Source organism: Lutjanus erythropterus, chromosome 6 (assembly GCF_056507025.1).
Source record: "Lutjanus erythropterus isolate fLutEry1 chromosome 6, fLutEry1.hap2, whole genome shotgun sequence".
NCBI classification, from domain to species: domain Eukaryota; kingdom Metazoa; phylum Chordata; class Actinopteri; order Lutjaniformes; family Lutjanidae; genus Lutjanus; species Lutjanus erythropterus.
Genome location: NC_139322.1, coordinates 13,195,677 through 13,219,905, shown reverse-complemented (window position 1 = coordinate 13,219,905; position 24,229 = coordinate 13,195,677). Strand labels below are relative to the sequence as shown.

At 40.0% G+C, this 24,229-nt stretch overlaps 1 protein-coding gene across 1 annotated transcript in view; it reads left to right on the top strand.

The window, feature by feature from the left end:
* LOC146324987 (nuclear receptor coactivator 3-like) overlaps window positions 1-24,229 on the top strand; it is a 94,535-nt gene that overhangs the window by 35,680 nt on the left and 34,626 nt on the right. Inside the window, exon 2 of the mRNA XM_084720686.1 lies at window positions 16,950-17,037. The gene's annotated coding sequence lies outside the window, so the exon portion shown is untranslated. The remainder of the gene's footprint in view (window positions 1-16,949; window positions 17,038-24,229) is intronic.

Here is a 24,229-nt window from a genome sequence, read left to right as displayed (position 1 = left end):
TTTCCGTCTTTCTCCTGGCAGCTCGAGCAGTGAAGAGCTTGAGTTTTATCTGCATGCAATTATTTTGTGAGAAAAACACCTTTACACTGACATACTGTTCTTTCACACGGACTCCACCCTCCTTTTTTTATTGTTTGTCAACTCTGCCAAGTTTCATTTATCAACCTTTACATCGACTTTTCAGTCTGACACCACTGTGACGCACGATCCCTGTGTTTGATGCTGGATACTGAACATGTTTGACCGTTCACACCTGACTTTTGGCACCAGTTAATTCCCATTTGTCACCCTTTTTTTCATTTATACAGTGATGGAAGAACTGCTGAGATCCTTTATTTGGGTAAATATGGCAATATCATGTAGACACTTCTACATTAAAGATCCTATCAAAGTAGTATTATCAGCAAAGTGTATGTAAAGTATCAAGAATACATGCATTGTGTATTGGATATTTTTTTATTGGACTAAAATCACTGATTAATTAGGGTGTAAACACAATTTTATTGTTGTAGATAGTTGATTTGGAGCCAGTTTTCACTACTTTATAGGTTGATTGTCTTATTCAGTGGTTTTCAAACTTTTTGTGCTCAGGCACATCAAAGGGCAAGCCAAAATCTCAAGGCACACCCACATACATGTCTATGCAAAATAGTCTCTTTGACTTGTTACCACTCTTATCTGTCTTTTCAGTTAACAACACCTATATTAGCCATGAAATGTTTATTAACAAAATAATTAAGGAATTCATCTGAAACATTGTAAAAATTACATCAGCGCGCAGCACAACCATTTAAACCAGACAGGACACAAACTTAAAAAAGAGGTTAGGGACATGAAAAGATGGAGACATACACTCTAATAATTTACACCAGGGATAAAATACACTCAAGTACCTCAAAATTAAGTGAATGCACCACTGAGTGCACATGCCCGCTAAACCCAAAGAATTATTCAACAAATATATTTTCTGAGGATGTCATCTTAAAGGTTTTTACACTGGATGTTGATGATGGTCTTTCATTATCTTCACTATCTGCTCATCTTGCAAAACGTTAATATAACAGTCTGCAGTACATTCACCAGTCAACTTGCTGAGATCAACTGTCACTGTGAAGTACTGCCATAGTTGCTTTAGGAAGTAACTTTCACCTTTTCATATCAGATCAGGGTAGACGGGTTGAAATAAGCTCAGGAGTAGGGTTGCAAAGCCAGGTCAAACTTGTTGACCCAGACACACACGCCTCAAACACCCGAGGACTCTGAACTAGACTGTGTGCTGAGCTGCACATCAAAACTGTCTAACACTTTTGTATTTGTATTTTTAAAAAAAACAAAAAAAAACAAGATGATGAGATATTTCCACTTTAGTTCATCAAAATATTTTGATTATTTAAATGTTCAGTAGTTGACTGTCAGTCCCACAGAATGAAAAGGCAAAGGCCGTTTGTGTCCTGTCTTAGTCATACAGGAAGTATTTAATTGCAGCAGAGATGCCTATCTCTCCACCAGCAGCAGCCTCAGTAGCCCAGTGCAGCAAAATCCCACCACTAATGCTGTTAAGACTTTGTGTTAAAGCTGAAATTCTCAGGCACACAACGGCAGCTTTTTTCATCACAACACTTACTGCAGTGCGAGTGTGTTCAACAAAATCATTTGCTGCAGCAATAATAATTAGATAAAATATTTGGATTGGTATTAGCGCCTTTCATACAGAAAGTGCACTGTACTTTACATAAATATTCAAAGAAATTCTAAATAAATACATGCAAATAAAGTTGCCCTAAAGAAAGCAACATTTTCTTTAAAGATCCCCTCCAGACATGTTTCAATTGATGCAAATAATAAAATGTAAAATATAAGTAAAAATAAAGTAAAAGTGCCTCTGGCTCATTACAAGGCTCTTGTTTCATTTTGTTGACATTTTGGAGTCAAAGGTTTTCACAGAGGGAAGTTTGGATAGCTCTTTTTTTTTTATCACTCCAGCCATTATAAAATAAATAATAAATATAAATCAGGCTATGAATGAGATAAGAAGAGACCCCTCTCTACAAACCTTTAGGATACAGATGGGGAATAAAACTGGAAAGTCTGATGTTTGTAAGCGCTCCTGAAGTGAAGATTTCTGGCTCAAAGAACGAAAAAACTCATTTTGAGAAATCAGCCTTTAAAGATATGTATTGTACAATGTCATACATTTTTATTTGAAAGAAAAAAAACAACTTTTAAAAACACAGTCCAATCAAATCTTAAGCAACATATACCATTATATCCTTTACCTTGATATACAGTATATATGTATATCCATCTGTGAGAGAACTTATAACTTAAAGGCAACTAATTTTGAGTTTTTAATCAAACATAAACTATTAAATTTTGAAAAAACAAAAAACCTTTGCTGGACTATAATGTATTCTTGAGGTAATTTACTATATTCTTAGAAAAAAAAAAATATTTGACTTAGAGACAAAAACATTATATTGCAAAGTTAAAGTTTGATAATGATTAATAATTTAGTCTAATATTTTTAATTGCAACTTGTTTTTGGTTTCTAAAAGATTCAAGTTTATCTAAAGAAGAAAAGTAAATTATCTCAAAAATTAACAAATTTAGTTCTACAGTTGCAAATTGACAAAGTGTAGTTTAAAAAAAAGGAAACGCACCTAAATATTTATTTTGGATGTTTCTTCCCTCTAGTCTGAAATAGGGCTGTCACAATATCAGACTTTCACTACAGTTACTGTGGCTGGAATAATTCATGCATTTTTTGGCAAATTAATTTGGAAGGGAAAGTAAAAAATAAAATAAATTGAAATTATTTAAGAACCTACAATAACTTCAATAATAATCTGGATCTGGAAGTGCATTATTATCATAATATCAACATTTTTTTTTTAATCATCATGGTGATTGTCAATACCAGTATATTACAACACCCCTAGTCTGAAAGAAGTCAGTTATAAAAGCAAAATGGACCAATATTTTGAAATTTACCATAGCATGAAAAGCGATGTTTTTACCTGCCATGTCTGGCCTTAATTTTTAGATTTTGATTAAGGAGGATGAGGAGGAAAACATCTTCTTCTCATATTGCTCCCTGGTTTCATGCATTTTGTATTAGAATGCTTAATTGCACAGTAACTACATTTTCAGTAATTCACTTATTTGTTTTGGACCCATTTGTTGCCATGGCAGCAGAATTGACCATCAGAGGCGGGGTTAGAGATGAAGAGGCGTGTCTTATTGATTGACCTGTTATACTAATTAGGCGTGCACAGTTCAGAAAACCCCCTCCTCCTCCTCTTCCTCAGCCTCATCGTGCCTGTGTTAAATCACAGAGGTCTCATTTTCCTCTCATTTTTAATTCATTTCACAACCGGTAACTAAAAGCAGGTGACAACTGTTTTCCTGCAATCTCACTGCATTTCTTTCTGTGCCCCATGAGGCCTGTAACTAGGTAATTTACTCTTTGTGATGACAAGAATGTTTTAAGTATTTACCAAAGCTGCAGTCATTCATCGCTCTTGGATATGACAGCCTTCCCTCTCGCTTCATTGTTAATTAACTCACAGAAATGGTCCTTTATGTTATGATAATGCACAGCTCCTGCATAATTGATGGCTTCCAATGAGGCGTTTTATTTAACCCAGTTCTCTGCTTGACTATGCAAGCATGTTCGACAGTGAGTTTGATCCATGTTGCACTCGCTGCCGCACATGTTCTTGATTTCTTCACAACACACACCTTAAGTCACACAGAATCAGTCCACGTGCGTGTGCTAGTTTACTTCCGGGTTCAGCTGAAGGTGACAGAAGAGGACATGTGAGGTTTACTGTCCTTATCTTATCTGGCCTGTTTGTCGGCTCTGCAACACGACTGTCGTCACTTGCAACACAAGAATGCGTCCGTTCCTTCGTGTAGCCTCCCTCTCTCTGCTCTGCACACATGTTTAGCACGTGGCCGGGTTCAAACAAAGTAGCATGAGCTGTTGTTGACAACATGCACATTTGTGCTTGTCAGGGCTGGACTGAAATGCAAGATTACAGTTAAGCAACGCTTTTTAATGATCTCTGTCATCCCTCATTTACTGAGCAGCTCATGTTACTGGAGTTCATGAAGGCAGATGTGTGGACACGAGTCGCATGACTTGGACTCCAGTTAAACTTGAGTCACAAATTTGATGACATTAGGCTCAACGTGATACATTAAAAAAAAAAAGACTTGCAACTAGACTTGGATGACAGCACCGGTGATTTGTGACTTCAGTTGGACTTGAGCCTTTTGATGTGAAAATACTTGATACCTTCACCCAAGCCCAAAGATTGAAACGTATGTTATGTAAAAACTGCAACGAATCAATTAATTTCACTTCATTTCCTGAATTAACTCATGTTAATGCTATTCATTACCAGCAAATGGACGCATAATTCCCAGTTCCACTTTGTTTTAACCAACCTGACAGCATCCAATCAAGCCGCAGTGTGAGTGAACCATGAAGAACTAAAGTTACATTACTGAGCTCCAGCTGGAAAAAATAATACCAAAGATAATTTGTTTGTGTGCAAAAACTTTGACGTGAAAAAATTAAGTGCAAAATGAGTGGGTAAAAAATTACAGACAGGGACACAACATCTTGTAACAGAGGGCTGAGACTTTTATTAAAATGGCAAGACATTTGGTGAACAGTGAGTTATGACCTGTTTAGGTTTAAAAACTCAAAGTTTAGGACTTGGGACTTGATTCAGGACTTGCCTGTCTCGACTTGGGACTTGAGTGCAGATACTTGAGACTTGTTTCCGACCTACAAATCAATGACTTGGTCCCACCTCTGCATGAAGGAAACAAGGCAAGTTTATTTAGCACCATTCAGACACGAGGCGATTCAAAGTACTTTACATGGGCCCAGAAATATGTAAAATATAAGACATTAAGAAAATGTTAAAATTGCATTTAAAATACAATAACACACAAACATAGTGTCAACATTAACACTGTGAGCAGCTTGGTTGATGTTAAACTCAAAGGCACAGACATTGCATGCGTTTCAGATTCATGGTGTTTTGACACAGAAAAATAAGAAATATATTTACATATATCATGTACTAATGGGTTCAAATTAAAGCAAAAACCTGACTTAATGAATTGAGCAACATAAGAAATGCATATGCAGGTTTGAACACCGGAGCTGTTCTGAACACTTTGTTGTTGTTTTCTTTAATTTGTCATCCGTCTGTATATGACCCCATCAACACCCAACTTAATGTCACACTACAAGAAAATAATGGAGAAAGTGTAGCTGAAGAATACCACAATGTGAAGTAGAGTGGTATTTCTTCCAGCAAGTCCATTATTTCTATTTCAGGACATTTCAAAATTAATGGCACCTGGCCACTAACCAAAGAAGAAAAGAGATGCTTTTAAAGAAGTTTGTAGTCCATTAAGCTCATGTTTACGTCATTTCTCACCACTGGATTAAATATATGATTTTAATTGACACCTGTCAATCAATAAGAAACATGTATTTTCCATGCAGATCAAGCTATGAGTCCTAAATCCCTGCTGTGATATTGCTTTCCATATTTTTAAGTGAACACCAGGGCTGGGTGATATGGTAGAAAAGTCAGTCCATGACAATGATATTAATAACAAAATATTATTTTCTGAATTTTTAAATTTAATACTGCTATGCTTTACATCAGGCAAAACCCGTTATATACATTAAATCAATGGTTCAGTTTTTTTTTTCTTTTTAAATTGAGGTTGTGTGAGGTACTTATCCATAGTCAGTGTATTACCTACTGAAGATGGTGGTCGACACGCCCCAAGCTTGGAGAAGCAGCAGGAGCACCAGTGTTGGAAAATAAGCAATGAACTGCTGTGGACAGAGTCAGCAGAAAAATGTATTTTAGCCACCTAATAAAAGGTCATTAGCATTGTCACCACTTTACCTCACTACCAGAAGGGAAACCGCAGTTATATAAGTCATTGTATCGCTCTCTCCAAAGCAACCCCAACTCCTTTGGCAAAAAAGAGTAATTTTACACCACAGAACACAGGAGATGATTGTCTACTGCGTAGACTGAATAATAATTAGTGGATGGAGCGTCCATGACGTCACCTGTAGTTTTCTGAAGAGCCATTTGAAGCTCACGGTGTGGTGGTTCTGGCCGTCACCGTCTTGGTAGCGTCTGACTCGGCGAACTCCCAGCCTCAAAAAAGGGCAAAGAGTTGAGCATGAGTGGAGCTGAGGGAACTGAATGAGGCGGTTGCCCGTCTGTGACAGTACACACCTGCCATTCAAAGTGGACACGCCCTTAATTATGCATTATATCATTTAAACAGGTGAGTTATGTAACAGTTCACCCTTATACAGTTTTTCTGAATAGGAAAATTTAGCTATAAAGACCAAAACTGTTGTTTGTATGAGGCTGTAAACATGTTTATTTCTGCTGTCACTTTGGCCATTTCAATATGGGGAGCCATTCAAGGAACTGCAGTTTTTAGGCTCTGTATACTGTGTATCCATATTATCTGTGTATTTGTGCCATTTTGGACCAAATAACAGGGATAGACAAGTTTTATGGGCTCAGAAGGCCATAGATAACCCCAGTCAGGTGGCTCAAAATTTGTCTTTTTAGTTGTAGACGACCGTGTTCATCAGGTGAAATAAGAATATAAACAGAAATAAAGCAGTGTTGAGGACTCGTGGTGCGTGTGTGCAGTGATCCCCTCATTTTTTGATCTTCAAACGTGGTCTTACAGTATTTGATACTCCGTGAATTCTTCGAGAAGAAAATTGCCAGTTTTATTACATTGAGTGTCAGCCTGTACTCAAAACAGATGTTGCACCGTAAAGTCATTTTAAAGTGGCCTTGAGCTATTATTACAAAAACCTGATGCAATAATTTTTCTTTCATTTCTTTTTTTTTTATGGCTGCTTCTTTTTTAACACTTTGCCTTCTCTGGGAGTTTAGTCAGTGTGTGTCTGCACATTCATTGTTGTGGACTTTAACACTATAGCGTGGTGCATTCAGTGTGCTGTGAGTTTGGTTTTCCTCTACCTTCTTGGAAAGGATGACTCATGCAAACGGCTGTTTCCTCTTTTGAATATGTAAATGCATGTTTGATGGCAGCCTACAGCAGACACACCCTGGATGGCTGGATGAGTTTTAGTTTTTAGACCTGCCTGGCCTATTTCTGCCCTGAGCCAGACGCTTTCCCTCTGCTTTTCCTCATCCTCCTCCACCCCCTCTTATCCCTCTCTGAAGTGTGAAGTTTGAAGCAGCAGGCTGTGTGCTATGATAGCGGTAATTGGTCTAAAGATGGAAAGTTCACTCTCACTTTGTCACTGAACTAAGAAGCAATTTGTTTTCAATGAGTGTGTTTTTTTTAGCGAGTCTAGTTAAGAACAATATCACATCAAAGCACCATTTAACAGCCAAGAAAAGGGGGTAGGGAGGATGGAGACAGCGGAGAGACTGGCACTTTTTGTCCGAGCTGAAAAGCGGAGCTTGGTCGTGTACGAGTTCATTGTCGACGGAGCGGGGTAGCTGAGAATGGCTCCCCTCTTTGGTACCCCCTCGTCTGTGGAGGCGAGCTTTGGACGTGGAGTTTTTTATTAGCCTCTGTGGTCTGATTTGTTTAAGGGGAGGCAAGGTGCCAAGATGTGGCTTGGCTCCTATTTTGCTCCAGTGTGAGTGCTGGATTTGTTGGAGGGGACGGGGCAAAGCAAAACTAAAGCGGAGTTACCCGGAGTACACACACTCACACTTCCACACAATGTACTTTTATGCGTTCTTCACTGTGCCGTTGTGTATGCTGGCCGGCGGTCACAATTTCTCTTATTCAGTCATTACAGAAGACAGACACATGGAGAGAAAAATCCTGCCATAAAAAAAAGAGGCAGTAAGACGAAGAGGGCGAATAGAGGGAAAAGATTAAAGCTCACAAAGAAACAACGAGGATGTGCCTGAGTTTCATCTGAGTATCAGTCGCCTGAAGATGTTTCTTAAAGGCACACATCCTTTTGGCTGGACACAAATGTTTTTTTAAAGGGTGTGTTTAAGTTTACTCAAATAAAGCTCAATTTAGCGCGTGCACGGTTGTTTTTTTGATAGCCGGCTTCATTTTGAATCCGGTTCCCATTTGGCAAAACACCAATATTTACTATTGCTCAGACAACAGCTACAGTTTACCGTTTCTCTTTACATTTTTATCAGCAAAGACCAAGGAACAAAACATTTTCAGTGTAGGCTTAGGGTGTGCGATCATGATTGATCTCGAAGGCGTTGACAATCTTTTCAGGTGAAACGTGGGGGTCACGATATTTCATGTCCTCAAACGTTTCCTTTTAAACTTCACATAACCTCAGTGACTAGCAAATCTGCGCTTTGTGAACAAATCAATAGACTGATGTAATCAACTAGATGGCTATTAACTATTATGACTATTGTAATTATTATTAAGTAATTGTTTTGGGCAGCCAAGGTTTCTGCCCAGCAGTGACGAATATTGTGTTTTAATGGTGCGAATAGAGAAAATTAGAAGCTATTTTAAGTCTGGCTATAGCCTAGGGCATTTCAAAGTTGAAAAAAATGATGCAAGTTAGATTACGGATGATTGTATTTTTCTGGCCGGATCGCCCACCAGTGTAGCTCAACCAGTACTGGACTCTTTGAGGCTAATACTGATATCAATATATTTGAGAGATTAAAAAGTCTGATAACTACATATTGACTGTTGTTGTTTTAGTTTTAGAATTGTGGCCAAAATACACACTGAACATTTGGTAGTTTTACAGTTGAAAAATCATTTTTTCAGAGCTCTCTATGTAGTGCCTCTAAATAAAGTCAAATTGTGTATTGGCTTACATATACACTAATATGATCAACTAATGTCAATCCATCACTACTTCAGTCCATTAACCTTCACTGGTTCAAATTAAAGATCACAGTTGATGGATTTTACCAGCTGTAGCAAATTATTTAGTTCTTTTCAGAAGTGATAAAAGGCCAAAATGAAACATTTGGTTAATGTGATCTCTCCAAGCTATTGTCAGGAAACGCTGCTCTATGACTGCAAGTGGACTTTGTGTTTTTGGCTCATTATTAATAATTGAAGCTGATCAGTTGAACAGTTTAATAATTCTTAAACCAGGACTTCCAAAATGTGGATTAAATAAGTCATGAAAAAGTTTCACATCCATTTAATCAACATTTCATATCTCCTGCTGCTCATCTCATTCTCAGATTGCAGCCACAGGTTGTGAACATTAATTAGGCTGTGAATAAAAACTGCACAGTTTCTGTCCTCTCAGTCAACAAAAGGTGATTATAGATCTAAAGTAAAACTTAGAGTTTTAGTTATTTATAACTTTAGTTAATTGCAAATGTTGCAAGTTAAACCTAATCAGATTTGATAAGGGATTCAGAAGGATTTGGATCTAATAAGAGGATTTTATGCCGGATTCAGATTCAATAAAATGTTATTGAGCTCCAACCCGAGGCATTCATGCCTAATGGTGGGTTTACAACCAAAAAGAAGTGCCGTAATTGGTTTTGGTTGCAGTTTTGTGTGCAGGGTGGCTTTAGCAGAGCCAGATAAAGCCTTGATTACCACCTTCCAATACAGTCGGTCAACTAGTCAACAACAATCTCATATAAAAGGCTGCACACATTTTTTTCCTTTTCTTTTTTCAATGTTGGGGGATTTTCTTGTTTGAATATTTTGAGAAACTTTGGACTTGTGTTTTCTGGCCATGGCCACGACTCACAAGTTGAAGGTCGTCGCAGGTTCTCTCTGGGCCCTTTCCTACCAAATAAGCACTGGTTCCATTCAAGATCCTTGGAACCTTGGTGCTATGTGCTGCATTCAAGCCAAACACACATTCCTGTTAAGAGTACTCTGTAACATAAACGCCACATTTCAACTCTTTACCTTGTGACTGCAAAACAACAGCTTTCCAGTTTTTTTTAAATCTTGTGTAACTGACCTTTACCTCGCGAGGAAAGCTCTTGTGGATGAACCACAGCGGTGTGGCTCCATCATAATCATATGAGGAAGTACTGTCAGCTGCAGACTTGGTTTAGGTCTGGCAACAACAAGAAGTGATAGTTATAGTAGAACTAAGGCAGGGTAATGTCTATCTAATTGAGTAAAATATCGTAATGGACGATAAAAGGGTCTTCTTCTCAGCACCACATGTCCATAACTAAGTTCATTTAATAAGAAAATAATAAACACGACACGGTGATGTAATGTGACAAACAGCTGAAACAGGTTCTTATTATTTTCTCTCCCACGTGTCAAAAACATAACTTAGACAACAACTCTATGACAACTCTTAGGGGACACACCTCAATGCTTATAAATCACAGTGTTATGATAGTTGAGGGCTCAGTGTTCGATGACTCCAAGCCATCATGATTGATGGTCCAACCCTAAGCAGAACTGCTTACTTATTTCTTCATCGAAGGCTTTGGAAAACAAGTTTTCAATCTTCTCCCTGCAGACATATGGTTTGTTGATCTGATTAGTTGAAGTTAGCCCATGACAGATAATGATATACTCATGATTCACCCAGTCACCTGCCAGGAACTTTTTTGAAAATGCCTGCCCTTTTCCAAACAGCTGCCAACATTGACAGTTCTGTGTAACAAGCTGTCTGGCAAGTTAGGTTATTGCAGAATCAGTTAATTTCCCTTCAATTCCTGAGTCGACTGATTTTTTTTTTTTTTTTCAACCTATCCTCAATCTGATAGGGTCCATGTTGGATCTTATCAGGGTGTCACAGGTGATGGATGTTTGTGTCAGTTTGTTGAATCAGGTCTTTTTTTTATTTCAAAGATTAATTTGTGCATGGTGGGCTCGGGTTCATTTTCTAGTCCCAAGTCCAAACAGGCAAGTCCCGAGTTTACAGTCCAAAGTCGAGACTTACAAGTTCCAAGTCATGTCCCAAGTTCTAAACTTTGAGTTTGGAGTCCTAAACGGGACTTAATGCACTCCTCACAAAAATCCAACTTGATTCGATGCTGTCAGATAGTTTCAAACAAAGTGCGTCTGGGGAAATAAGTGTTGACTTGCTGGAAATGAAAAGCATTAACTTTAGTTCACTCAGGAATTGAAGGGAAATTAACTGATTCATGACATGCTTTTGTGGGCAAGGTATCAACTATTTTCAAGTCAGAAGTCCAAGTGAAGATTTTGGAGTCATTGGTGTTGAAGTCCAAGGCGAGTTGCAAGTTTTTCTTTTGATTTTGTCAAGTCTAAAGTCATCACATTTTTTGACCCAAGCTGATTTGTGATTTGAGCCCACATGTCTGCTGTGAAGACTTCTATCCGAGGTCTTTTATCTGCAGTGGACCGCCAGAAACGACTGTATTTGCAGTGAGTTTGCTGTGAAAGAATGTGATCTAGTTTACTGCCTCAGATCTCCTGCTTATAAAATGTCACAGTCTGACTGATTTGTCTCATACGAGTCCAGATGCAAATGGACTTTGTTACCCAACAGGAAAATGTTGTCTTTCTCACTAACAATGACATAAACACACTTTGTTCCACATGTGGTTCTCAGTTTTCTTCCTGGTTCAGCTAAAGATAACAGAAGAGGGAGTGTGTGTGTGTGTGTGTGTGTGTGTGTGTGTGTGTGTGTGTGTGTGTGTTTTTACCATCTTTATCTTATCAGGTCTGTTTCTTGGCTGTGTGCAACTTTACACTCATCACCAACACACAAGCTGAGAAAGTGTCCATTCCTTTATGATCTGTTTTTACTCGGCACGTGCCTGCATTCAGATCAAGTGACAGAAACACTTCACAATACAACACAATAATACAGCTCAATGAAGGTGCAGGACTGCTGGTTTATGTTGTGCTTCAAGCGTGAGGACCGCTGCCGTCAAAGGAGGACCGGTCAGTTTAGAACACCGTCCATGGGTGGACGAGGCCAGAAGGAAACTGGAGCATACAGGTTTTGCTTTAATTGTTGTTTATTCAGTTCATGGGCTCAATTGTAAAACTAGTGAATGAGACAATCTGACAATTTTAAACCATACCTTATGGATTTGTTAAGCAAATATTTCCACAAGTCCCTTCCAGTCTGTGTGTAATGCTGTTTTTCCTGTGCCTGACATGGATTATCATGATATTGACGCTTTCCCAGCACCGCAATGCATGTTTGAGCTTGTTTTTGGCCGATGCACCAACATACTAATGGGGCATTTCAGATTATTTGAAGTGTGGTGGCATGAGTCCTTTACACGCTCAAAATGTTCCCACACTTTTGCATGATTCCCTACCCAACGTGTCTAACTTGGGCAGTTTTTGTTGTATTTTGTTTTATTTTTGCCACCTGTTCTGCAGGGGCTGCTCTGCAGGTGGGCGTCATTTACACACATACATTTAAGCACATGCTGCCTTTAACTACTGAAACTCCTTTTTTTCCTTTTTTCGCATTTTTTCTGCGACTGCAAGTAAACTTTGGGACAAAAAGGCCCAAATTCTTCATCGTCATGTACAATATAACATGGAAAGAGGAAGAAATCTCAAAAGTCACAACAAACTGACCACTGAGTTTAATCAGCTTCTCTGAGAGTGTTGCACTGTCACAAATTGTCACTGAGATAAGATTCTTACTTACGACATCTCCCCTGAACTGTTTATGACACACTGAGCCGTTCGAGTTCATGAAGTCAACGGCTTCTGTACGAACATCCACAGTAAAACGTGAACTCTGGCTGCATCTTTATTGCATCCTTTAAACCGTGTTGCTTTAACAAGAGTAAGATGCCGTTGTGTAAAGATATTTATTGTGTTGCTCAAGTGCAGCCATGAAGCACAACAAGCACCCCAAACATTCATACAGTAAAAGGTTGAGGGCTTGTTTAGCTGTCTGGTGAGGAGTAATTGAAGAGCAACAGCAAGATAAACAGACACGTGCGCAGAGGAGGAGGAGGAGGAGGAGGAGGAGAGCGGACTGTAAAAAGGCCTCTGCGACTGCGAGCTTAACATTACTCCATAGACTCAACCTCTGCATCTTGAGCTCATTCACACCGCTTTTATATTCAAGGCTTTACGCCGGTATGAGCAGCACCACATGCCGTTAACTACCATTTTGTTCACTCTGGTTTTCATGGCTGTGTCAGAGTGAGCACAAAGAGCGGTAATGATCACTCTGAAGGCTTTCCTGTCCCTGCCCATGCACAGTGTGGACTCGTTTTTTCTCTTTCTTTGTCAGAGGTGGGAAGTACTAAGTACAAATACTCTGTTACTTTACCTTAGTAGAATTTTCAGGTGTCTGTACTTGAGTATTTATTTTTCTGACAACTTTTTACTTTTACTCCCTTCATCTGAACACATCTGTACTTTCCACTCCTTACATTTTCAAAACAGGCTCATGTTACTCATAATGCATTTGAGGGGAATTATTGATTATTTTTATTTTGAATCATTGTGTGCCACCTTCTTAGCATCAAGACCGATTTCTGCCTAAATAGATGGAACAATAACACATAGATGAACCTTGGTGCATATCACATATGACAGACATAACAAGATGAAAAAGATGTAACAAGACGAAAACAACATAACAAGAGGAAAACAATGTATAATATGTAACAAGACAAAAATAATGAAAACAATGTATAATATGTAACAAGACAAAAATAATGAAAACAATGTATAATATGTAACAAGACAAAAATAATGAAAACAATGTATAATATGTAACAAGATGAAAACAACGTAACAAAAAGAAAACTATGTAAAATATGTACTAAAACAAAAAAATGAACATTTTGTGAAAGACCTAAAAAGGCCTGTCAAGGAAAACAATGAACAACATGTAACAAGACAAAAATTATGTAAAATACAAATGAAAAGAAATGAAAACAACAGATATATGGAACAAGACCCAAAAAGAAAAAAAATGGAACAAACAGACAGAGGGAGGCTCGAACATTGAGAAAAGGTGAGGTTCAATTAGTTTTGCACAGAAACAGCCAGGAGATATATCCCTTAGAAAGTGACTTAAAGTGCTTTTCAGAGCCTGTACTTTTTCACTTTTACTTGAGTAAAGACGTTGAATCAGTACTTCTACTTTTACCAGTTTTTTTTTTTTTGTACTTTTGCCACCTCTGCACTTTGTCACAGCTGAGCTATAAATTCTTCCCGCTTAAGCAGTCGGAGTTCTCGGGCTCTATTTTTCTCCCCTTTCAATTAATAGGAAACACATCGGTTGAAGGAGGGTCTTTGTTGGTGTGTGAGAGTCCATACATCACCTAAACTAGAGCACCCGACCCCCCCCTCTTCCTCCTCCTCCTCTTCTGCCTCCTTCCTCCCAACACACACACACAGACAGCCCCCATCTGCTCCCAATCATGGGTGCAGCCAGCGGTCAGGTCGCTGACGGTGAACACACACACATACACACACATACACACACATGTAAATATACACAACATAGGCATGCCAGGCATGAGGTCAGCCATACTAACACACACACGCTCATGTAGGCGTGTCCTGAACTCAGATATTTGCTTGGAAACGTGTGCTCTGACACGACAGCGTTCTCACACATCCTCCTAATAAAAATGAAAGTAAACCTACAGTCTGTATCTCTCTATCTCACACACACACACACACACACACACACACACGGAGGCACAGTGACAGATGAACATGAGACATCCTGGCGGCGTGCTTCACTGATGACAGGGTGTCATGGAAACGCCCAGCGTTCTCCATGGTTACGCACTCTTTACCCCCACGGGATACTCTCTTATGATTGTTCAGACAGAACACTTGAGCTACTACAACAACTCAGCAGCGTGGCCAAAACACACACACACACACACACACACACACATTGTTTCTTATCTGGATCTAAATGGACACAAATTAGCCTATTATGTGCTTTTGGGATTAGAGCGGTGATTTAGCCTAATAGTCTGTTTTTGTACTCTTGCTCAGGGTCCACAAAGCATGATGGGAGATATTTGCCAATAAAGGCCTGACGTTTATTTCAGGCTGTATGGATCTTGAGTGCACGTTTAGTGCAAAAGATTTTCTGATTTTGCCTGTTATAGGGCTGGGCAGTGTATCAATATTCTATCAATCTCATGATATGAGACAAGATATTTTGGATTTTGAACATTGTTATATTGTGATATTCATTACAGTAAAGTGCTGTAATTTTCTGCTGTTCTATTATTGACTTTACCCACCTAGTTATTTTTCCACATTACTGATGATTATCAAAAATCTCATTGTGTTTTGTGAAAGTATCAGAAGTCATACCTGCTACATTGTTGCAATATTGATCTTATGTCAAAAATATTGTGATATTTCATTTTTTCCAACCCTGTCTGTTGGTTTAGTTAAGTAGTTTAATTGACAGCAATGCATCGTCTTCTTTTTGTCACATTTGCCCTATTTGAGAATTCACAGTATTTAGTGCAGTTATTTTAGAGCAGCCCTTTCCAAACTTTGTCATGTCAAAGACAGTCACAAGAGATGCACTTTAGATCACATATCACAAATCAGCTTGAGAGGATTTTGTCTTAAAGCCTCCTGCAGACTGAGAGATTTTACTAATCTTATAAGGTTTTGATCTAATGAACTTGGGTATGCCATCAGGTTAGTTGTATGACCAATATAGCATACATAAAAGTACATTTGTGCATTCCTATTGGCTGTTAGTAGATGTAGGTCATAACACATTGTGAGATGTTGCCCTAAATTTCTGATACTGTCAGAGTTTTGTCCCAGGTTATCTTTTGTTGCAATACCGTGAGAACAGCCATCTTTTAACCTCTTTCACGGTGCGATGTAAGACCACTTGTAGCTTTTCTTTCACACTGGTCGTCTTTCGTCCAGGCCAGCACTGAACACTGGACACTGAACCCCGATTTGCATAAGCTAGCACATTCCCAAATCTCCAGTCCCAAGCCTGGATAAATTGGGAGGGTTGCCTTAGGATGGGCAAAAAAAGAGGCGGGGCCTGGTCTACCAGCAATTGGAGTCAGAATCAGAAATACTTTATTAATCCCAAGGGGGGAAATTGTTTGCATTGCAGTTGCTCCCATTCAAGAATAGAAGTATATGAGCATAGAGAGAATATGGAAATTAAAAAAAAAAGAGGTATAAAAATATTTACAACAATATATACAACAGTGGTACACATAATAGTGTAAAAACACCTATAACGCTGAGATGGAGGATGCAAGTATTATAAAAAAGAGTATAGTTAAAAAGTAAATGTACACTACAACAGATGACCTACTTCCAAAAAAATGAGATGAAATTCAAATATTCCTCCTGTTGCTGGAGGCCTCCTTCAACCCACTCAAGGACCCCCGCTGGTCCCCGCACCACACTGTTCTTGGGAAAATGTGTATATCAAGATGTATATGGTAATATTTGATTTTTGTCCACACCTTCCAGCCCTAACCTGTTACAGTTCGAGTAAGTGGCTGAATTGTGGATCACATGCTGTCGTCACTTTCAGGTTTCGACCGTTTGGCTTCCTGTAAAACTTGTGTCTCAACATCCCTTTTCACGTGAATATGTGTGTGCATGTGTGTGTATTCATGTGTGCAGTTGGTCTGGCTGTGGGAGCAGTCTGTGTGTGTGTGTGTGTGTGTGTGTGTGTGTGTGTGTGTGTGTGTGTGTGTGTGTGTGTGTGTGTGTGTTGATGCAAATGCACACAGGAGCCGCGGTCGTGGTGGTGTGTTTGCTCCGTACGCGTGCAGCAGTAATGAAGACAAAAGCACATAGCGAGGCACGGCTCCCTCACAGTTCCTTCTGCTCATTAAGCCGTTAATGCAGCTTCCTGTGCATGTGTCTCCAGGCCGCTGATTAATAATGCCGCTTGTTATTCATTAATATCACCATAATGAACAGAACATGCACTGCTGAGGACGATTGTTAAACTTTTTTGTGTGTTTTTTCTTCTCCAGACTCCATTGACCAGCCCACATAGGACCACACCCCCAGAGTGTGGGGAGGGGGGATCTGATCGTCCATCATCTCGGGCGCCGTCACAAGGTGGGCTAACATCCCATATGGTTGGCATGGTAACGGCCTGCTGGGTTTAGGTTGAGCGGTTTGCCAGAGACAGTTTCTTGTTGTTGCCACATTCTTGCAACATCCTCCTGACCTGAACGCAGAGAACAGTGTGTGTGTGTGTGTGTGTTTTTTTTTTTGTTGTTTTTTTTGAAGCAAATGTTTTATGGAGGTGTTTTGTGTTTGAGCTTTTGGATTTTGGAATAGTTTAGGAGGAAAGAGCGGTGGTGTTGGCGGTAACAAGAGGGAAACAAAGAGGGTTGAGCGGCTGATTTTCAGGCAGATGAGAAAATGAAGAGTGGGAAGACAGCAGGGAGACAGGAGGAGAAATCAAATTATTCTTTGTGCTCTACCTGCCACAGAGGCTGAAAGAGAGCATTAATCTTTTACCCCTGTCTGCAGGTGACAACAGCCACAGACACACACGCACACAAATGTACCCAGACTTAACCAAACCACACTCTCTCTTTCGTTCACGTGCAGCCTCACACATGTTTCTGCAGACACGCCGCCGTTGTTGCACAGATAGCAGGGAGTGATTGTGTGCAGAGGGAGGTCAGTAAGAGAGGAGGAGGAGGGAGAGTCCAGTTCCAGGAAGAAAAACTAGACAGGATGAAGATGAGCAGGGGCAGGAGGGTACTGAATACTTCCTCAAAGAATTAAAGTAAAAAAGTAACCACAGATAAATGTTCTGTGACTGGCAGCTGGAGCACTTCTGAGACTTGGAGGAGCATGAAATGCTCCTGTTTGAATCATAAGTACAAAAGTTAAGCAACTGTGTTTAAAAAAAAAAAAAAAACTTGCTTTTTCCTATAAAAAGTCAAAGGTACAAGTACATCAAACATATGGAGAGTCTTGAGCATTTTGGAGAGAAATATCCAATCACAGAACTTAAAATTCAGTTGCATGCACCTTTATCGGCAGGCTGAACCTGATTATTACACTTTGTAGAAACCTGACGATAAATTCAGCAGGTTAGATCAGTTTTACTTTTGGGATTTGGTTTAATTTGGGATGCATTCGAAAACTGTGAATCATTTTGAGTTTTCTTTAGCTCAGATTTGTGGCTTCTTCTCTGCAGCATTGGTAGCTGAGGCTCATTGGTATCATAGTGAGCGGACCTTCTACCAGAGCTGAAACGTTTCAGTTCAAGGTAGAATGTGTTGCTATTATCTCTAAGTCCATACACTGTACTGTACTGCGATACAGTTGCTTGAAAAATATAGATATTCCATACTGTTTTTGTTACCACAGGGAAAAATTGACACAACAGTGAAGGTATAAATTTTTTAGGAGCAGTGGGTGTCCACTGTGCAGCACCGGGGACCAAATCCAGTTCTAAGCCAGAAATTGGTCAGGGGTACTGACTGCAGAACTGACCAAGCATACATGTTTTTGATTGTCGGGAAAACCAGAGCACCCGGAGGAAATCCATGCAAAAATAGCAAATTTAAAAATAATCAAAGTGAATTATTTGACGTCTTTTTCTCTGCTCTCCTGAACACACGTGAGCTGAGTATCACAACAGATAGTTGACCGCAGTCGGCAAGACGTCACCGCAGCCCGCATGAAGGCTGATCGGGTTCGCTTTGGCCCCACTCCAGAGTAGGTCCGTCTCGGGCGTGACTCTGCACAGCTCGACGCGATAAAAGCTTTAATGGAAATGCAAATCAGTGCGGCACAGTTTGAATTGGCGCGGCCAAAAGTGGCAGTGCAAAAGTCACAAGACAGACAGACGGACAGAGAGAGAGAGAGAGAGTGAGCCGTCATCTGGTCTGACCTTTGCGATACAGTTTCTATATGATAAAATGATTCATTTTGATCGTTTGATCAGTTATCGTAGACTAATGTGAGTAAACTTGCCATCGTAGAGCTGAAACGAGCCACTATTATTAAATCATAGGTGATCAATACTTTAACAAACAGAGCACTACTACTAGCTATTAAATGGCTATTTATGGCAGTTGTTCTGTATACCCAGAATTCTTGAATATGAAAGGCTATATTGGAAAAAAAAAAGTCTAGTGTGAACTCTGAAATGTAGAGTGTCATTAAAGGGATACTTCACATTTTTTTTTAAGTTGTCCATAGTCTTAAGTAGCTCTTTAAAATACATAAGTGTATTTATATTATATTATATATTTGACTGATACAACAGTTAGTTCCCATCAGAAAAGCTGTCTGACAGTAAGGTAAAGTGGTGAAAATATTCTAAATAAAGCATACACTTAAATACTGATAATAATTACTTGACCCTGGCCACAGCAGTACATTGTTTAGCTTCCTACACCGCTACTCCTGCTGCTTCTCCAAACTGGGGCCCTGTCGTCAACAGAGATTATGAAACAGCGGCTGGCAGGCAGGTAGGCGAGGAAGGCAGCTTTGACTGCGGGGCTATTTGCATCACCCAGCCTGAGCGGGGTCCGCCCTGCCAACTCTGTCACCTCCCTCCCTCTGCTTTCCCATCTACCCCTCCCATTTGTCGCCAAACAACAGCCAGCACCCTGCCCACACTGTCCTGTCCTCATGGTCTTATTCTCACCAAAAAAACAGACAGAATGGAAACAGAGATGCTTGTCAAAGAAACGCATAGGAACTTTGGTTCCACGTTTCTTCCATCTCAGAGTTTGAAATATAGTGCACTGTATAAAAAAAATCACACAAAAATTTAATGAAATCAGCTCATCTTTTCTCTTTAACTTAACATAAATATTGATGTTTTATTTATTCCAGTCAATTAATCATAAAAATTCTCATTTATTTTCAGATCACTTCAGAACTTATAAACATAAGTTCTTCTAACTTGAAGCTTTTGACTTGAAATGATGAGTTGAATGACTGTACTGTACAGAGTTTAATCAACTCAGTAAATTCAGTTTCTAAAGAAACATGGTCAGCATATTAGCAGGCTTCCCAGCATGCATTCTGTGAGAGTGAGAACTTTCCTGAGACTTTCCTTTTTATAGTTTGAGGAAAACACATACGATGGAAATTTGCTGTGTGTCTCTAATACAATTTTAAGTCTAAACCGAATTTTCAATCAGGGCAAATGTGAAAGGAAATCATATTTCTTCAAATTGTTTGAACTGAATTAATATCAAGTTATTTGATCTTTATAAACTCACCCCAAGTTGTGTTTTCAAATTCAGTCAACTTAAAATTTCAAGGCAGCCCTGACAGTAACGGTTTTAAGTTAAAACAAATGGTTTGTTTCCGGTGTGAGTGGACGCCTAATCATTGTTTTACACAGAAAGCTGGCCTTTTAGTAGATTTACAACATTTTCTGTGTTAACCTTGAGGCTCTCTTTTACACAACAAACTGTAAGAGTTTCAGTTCAGCCCTGAATGAAGCTGTAACATTGACTGAATCCAGTCTGATGACTACGCTAAGACAGGAATAAACCTGCCTGCGTACAGACGATGTACAACACAGATTAAAGAGAGGTCTACTTTGTGTTTGTTCTTGCTAATTTTTCCCATGCACTCTTCGTCTGCCCCCCTGTAACTCTTTCCGACACGTTCTTGTTTGTTGCATTGTTTTTTCCTCTGCTGTGACTCACTCTGTCGTGGGAAGGCTGTCGTCTCTCCACTTCTGTCTGCTGAAAACAAATTTTTTTTTGCTTTCAGTTGCTGCTGTTCATCCATTTAAATCTGCTCCCCTAGAGTGCATGAGTTTAACTCACCAGTGTGTTATTGAAGAGCTGCTCATCTTATTGCAGACATTTTTATTGTGTAAACAAAAAAACATCCTCTTCTACAATTTGACAGAGGGAAGAGTGAAAACATACCACTCAGTGCAAAGTTCAGTGGTTGTAAAGGAGGTCTAGAATTGGGAATTGTGTGACTTTTAGATGAAGTTTTGTTAGATAAACTCACAGCTGTCTGTAAAAACTTTCTCCCTCCTCCGAAAAGCTGAAAACAAATTCATTGTTCAAATGAAATGTTATCTGATATCCATGAAATGAATAGTTAATATTGAAAGTATAATCCACAGACACTACAAACTTTTAAAAGGTTATTGTTAGAAATAATAAAATCTCTTTCGCAAACTTAATATTCTTTAGCTGTAATAAAACATGTTGTGATTATTCCAAAGAATAACTGAAACAAAACATAAACCCCAGAGGCCAAAATGTCACACGCATCTCATTTTACACAAAACAAGCAACATGATGACAGTTTTACCACTCATACAGTCACGATAATAATCCAAGCAGCAACTGCATAGAGGAAACTAATAATATCCAGTCAAATGTTTTACCTACAGCATATGAACCAATATGAATTAATTATGAACTTAACATTTTGCCAAATGTCACAAGAGCGTTTTCTCAATCCTGTGACATCAATGCACACACATCCACACACACCTACACCTCTCTCTTGCACGCACATCAAGGTCTCTCTGTTTCTGTCCCTCTGTACAGTGTGTGTATGATCTGTTGACTTTCCTCATCAGCGGGTTGTGTGTTTTGGGTTTTTTCACCCATAATTGCTTTTATAGCAGCTTGTTATTAATGACATTGTCTGTTATCAGTCAAAACCAACATGGCACTGAATGACATCGACAACCAGCTGCACTTAGAAAGTCTTAAAAAATAGTTCCATAATTAAAGGAGTCTCTGTCTCTGTGGCATTAATCAATCACTGATAGCAGATCTCGGACTTTAAAAAAATTATAACTGCCAAAAGGGGGTGCACAGTATAGACAGAAGAAAAGTGGTCATGTCTTAGAAGATTGCGAGAGATTAATCATTTAACAGAAACAACAAGTACAAATCTCGCAAGAGTTTTTTGAGAGAGAGAGAGACAGAAAGAGAGACAGAGAAATAGAAAAGGCTCTCTGATGACAAGGTAAGGTGGTGAAAATATTCTAAATATAGCTTATACGTGTTGCTGCTGACCCTGTCCACAGCAGTGCAACTTCCTACACCAGTTCTCCACTCTGCTTCTTCAAACTGGGGGCGTGTCGACCCCCATCTACTGTAGGTAATACACTGACTACTGAGAAGAGAGAGAGAGAGAGAAGTATCTCATACAACCCCACTTCAGAATATCAGGACTATCCCTTTAACAAGTAGTGGTCTGATTGTGGGGGCCAGCAGGAGGGTCAGCGGGTCAACAAGAAGCATCCGGATTCATCCTCTGGGAGCCTTGAATATCTAGTATTGTAAATGTCATACAAACCTGGCCTTTACTGTTTGAGCTACTTTAAAACAAAGTGTTGATTGAGAGGTATTTCGGCAGCTGTGATGTATCTGAATTAGCTCTCATGTCTGTGGGACAGTCCTGTACCATGTGGGACTGGATTTCATGCTTTCTACTTCACGAGGTGAACCATTTCCTCTGGTTTTGTCATAAAACCATAAAGTCCGTGGTTCCTGTTGAGCAGTGGTCCCACTGGGCTTCCGGCTCCGGGGTCACCGGCAGGTTGCTGTCCTGTAACAGACCTAAAGAGTTCAGCTTCGCTCCAGGTGAAGCCGCAGCACCGGTGACCTGACTGATCCTCTTTTCACACTCCTCTAATGACCCGGAAAATATGTGGGTCAACTGTCAGCGTGACGGCGGTGACCCTGCGAAATCGCTCGGGTCAAGATCAGGGTTGAGAAGCAGGTCAAACTTAGTGTGAAAGTTCAGAGCCACTTACCTGCATGGGTGCACTCACCTGTACTGTACATGTCAGCAGAAGAACAGAGGACACTCCCATGTCAGTCCAGTCAGCTGGGAGCCAAATTGTTTGCCTTGTACTTGTTTGTTTCTCTGGCGGAGTCACAAGAAGCTGTTGAACATGAACCACTCTGATTAACAGCTGCCCGCTGTTGCCTCTGGTTCTGGTTAATGTCTTTGTGTCCTCCTCAACCAGATGGTTTATAGAGCTGTGCATTGGCAAGAATCTGGCAATGCAATACGTGTCATACCACAAAGTTTACAATCCAATGAATAAATTTCTCATACAACCTCACGTCAAATAATCAGAAGTATCCCTTTTTAAATGTCCCCTCTGGCTTAATTCAGACATCACAGGACGGAGCTACAATGCTCGTGTGATATTTGTCGAAGTTAAGTTTAATTATTTGCTAGTGCCTCATACAACCCCTCTATTGCTTTAATGCTGATAAATGTTTATAATTTGTTTGTTCGGATTGCAGCAAAATTCTTGGGGCTGCTTGTATTTATTTTAGTATAAAGACCAGGAATAAAGACTTCTGGATTTTCATCAGTTAAAATGTCCTTCTGCCCACATGGGTGTTGTTTTCGTCTGTATAAATTTCAGTTTTGATCATCATTTTTTACGTCAATGATACACCAACTTCACCACCTCAGGCAAGGCTCGTTTAGTTTCTCATGTTTGCTAAAAGTTTAATCCAAACATGTATATAAACCAGGTGCAGAGAGTTTAACTCCTACTGCCTACTTTTTCCTCCACTCTCTCACATTTACTGCATCTCACGCTTTCTCCCTTAAATTGCCATCTTCATGCCCATCTCTGCTGCCCTCCATACTGCCATCACCTTCTCCCGTTTCCCTCTTTACGCGTCTCATTCCCACTGCCCCCTGCTGCTGTATTGTACCCACCGCAGCCCCGCTGTCTCTCTGCCACCAGGCCCCACTGCCTGTGGCGTGTAATTGACTTTCTCCCTGCACTGGAAAAGCGGGCGGCCCGCGCCAGGCTGGAGGTGACCCATTTCCCTGGGGCATTCAGCAGCCTCCTAATCAACCATTCTCTGGGGCCGCCTCATTCACTCCGCAATTAGAGCAACTCCCCCTTTGAGAACTCCATCAATAGGCTGGCAGGCAGGCGGGCGGGCGGGCTCGATCGGCGGAGGAGCAAAGACGGAGTTTCGCTCAAACACTTTGCTTTGGCTCTCTGAGTTCTGAACCCTCCGACTTTGTGCCTCCCCCCTCTCTGCTTTTTGCCTCCTGCGCTCCTCATCTCCCTTGTGGTGGGTTTCATCAGACAGCGGCAAGTGGAGCGGGGGTTTTGTCTAACGATGAGCAGGTAGACAGGCAGATAGATAGGCAAGTAGAGACACAGGTAGGCAGGCAGACAAAGGCACCGAGACAGTCAGGCAGACAGACAGTCAGATGGGAGGTACTCAAGGGAGAGATTAAAAGAGAAATTTGAAAGAAACTCAAAGCGGGAGGGATTGAGCAAGAGGGATTGGCGCGTCTT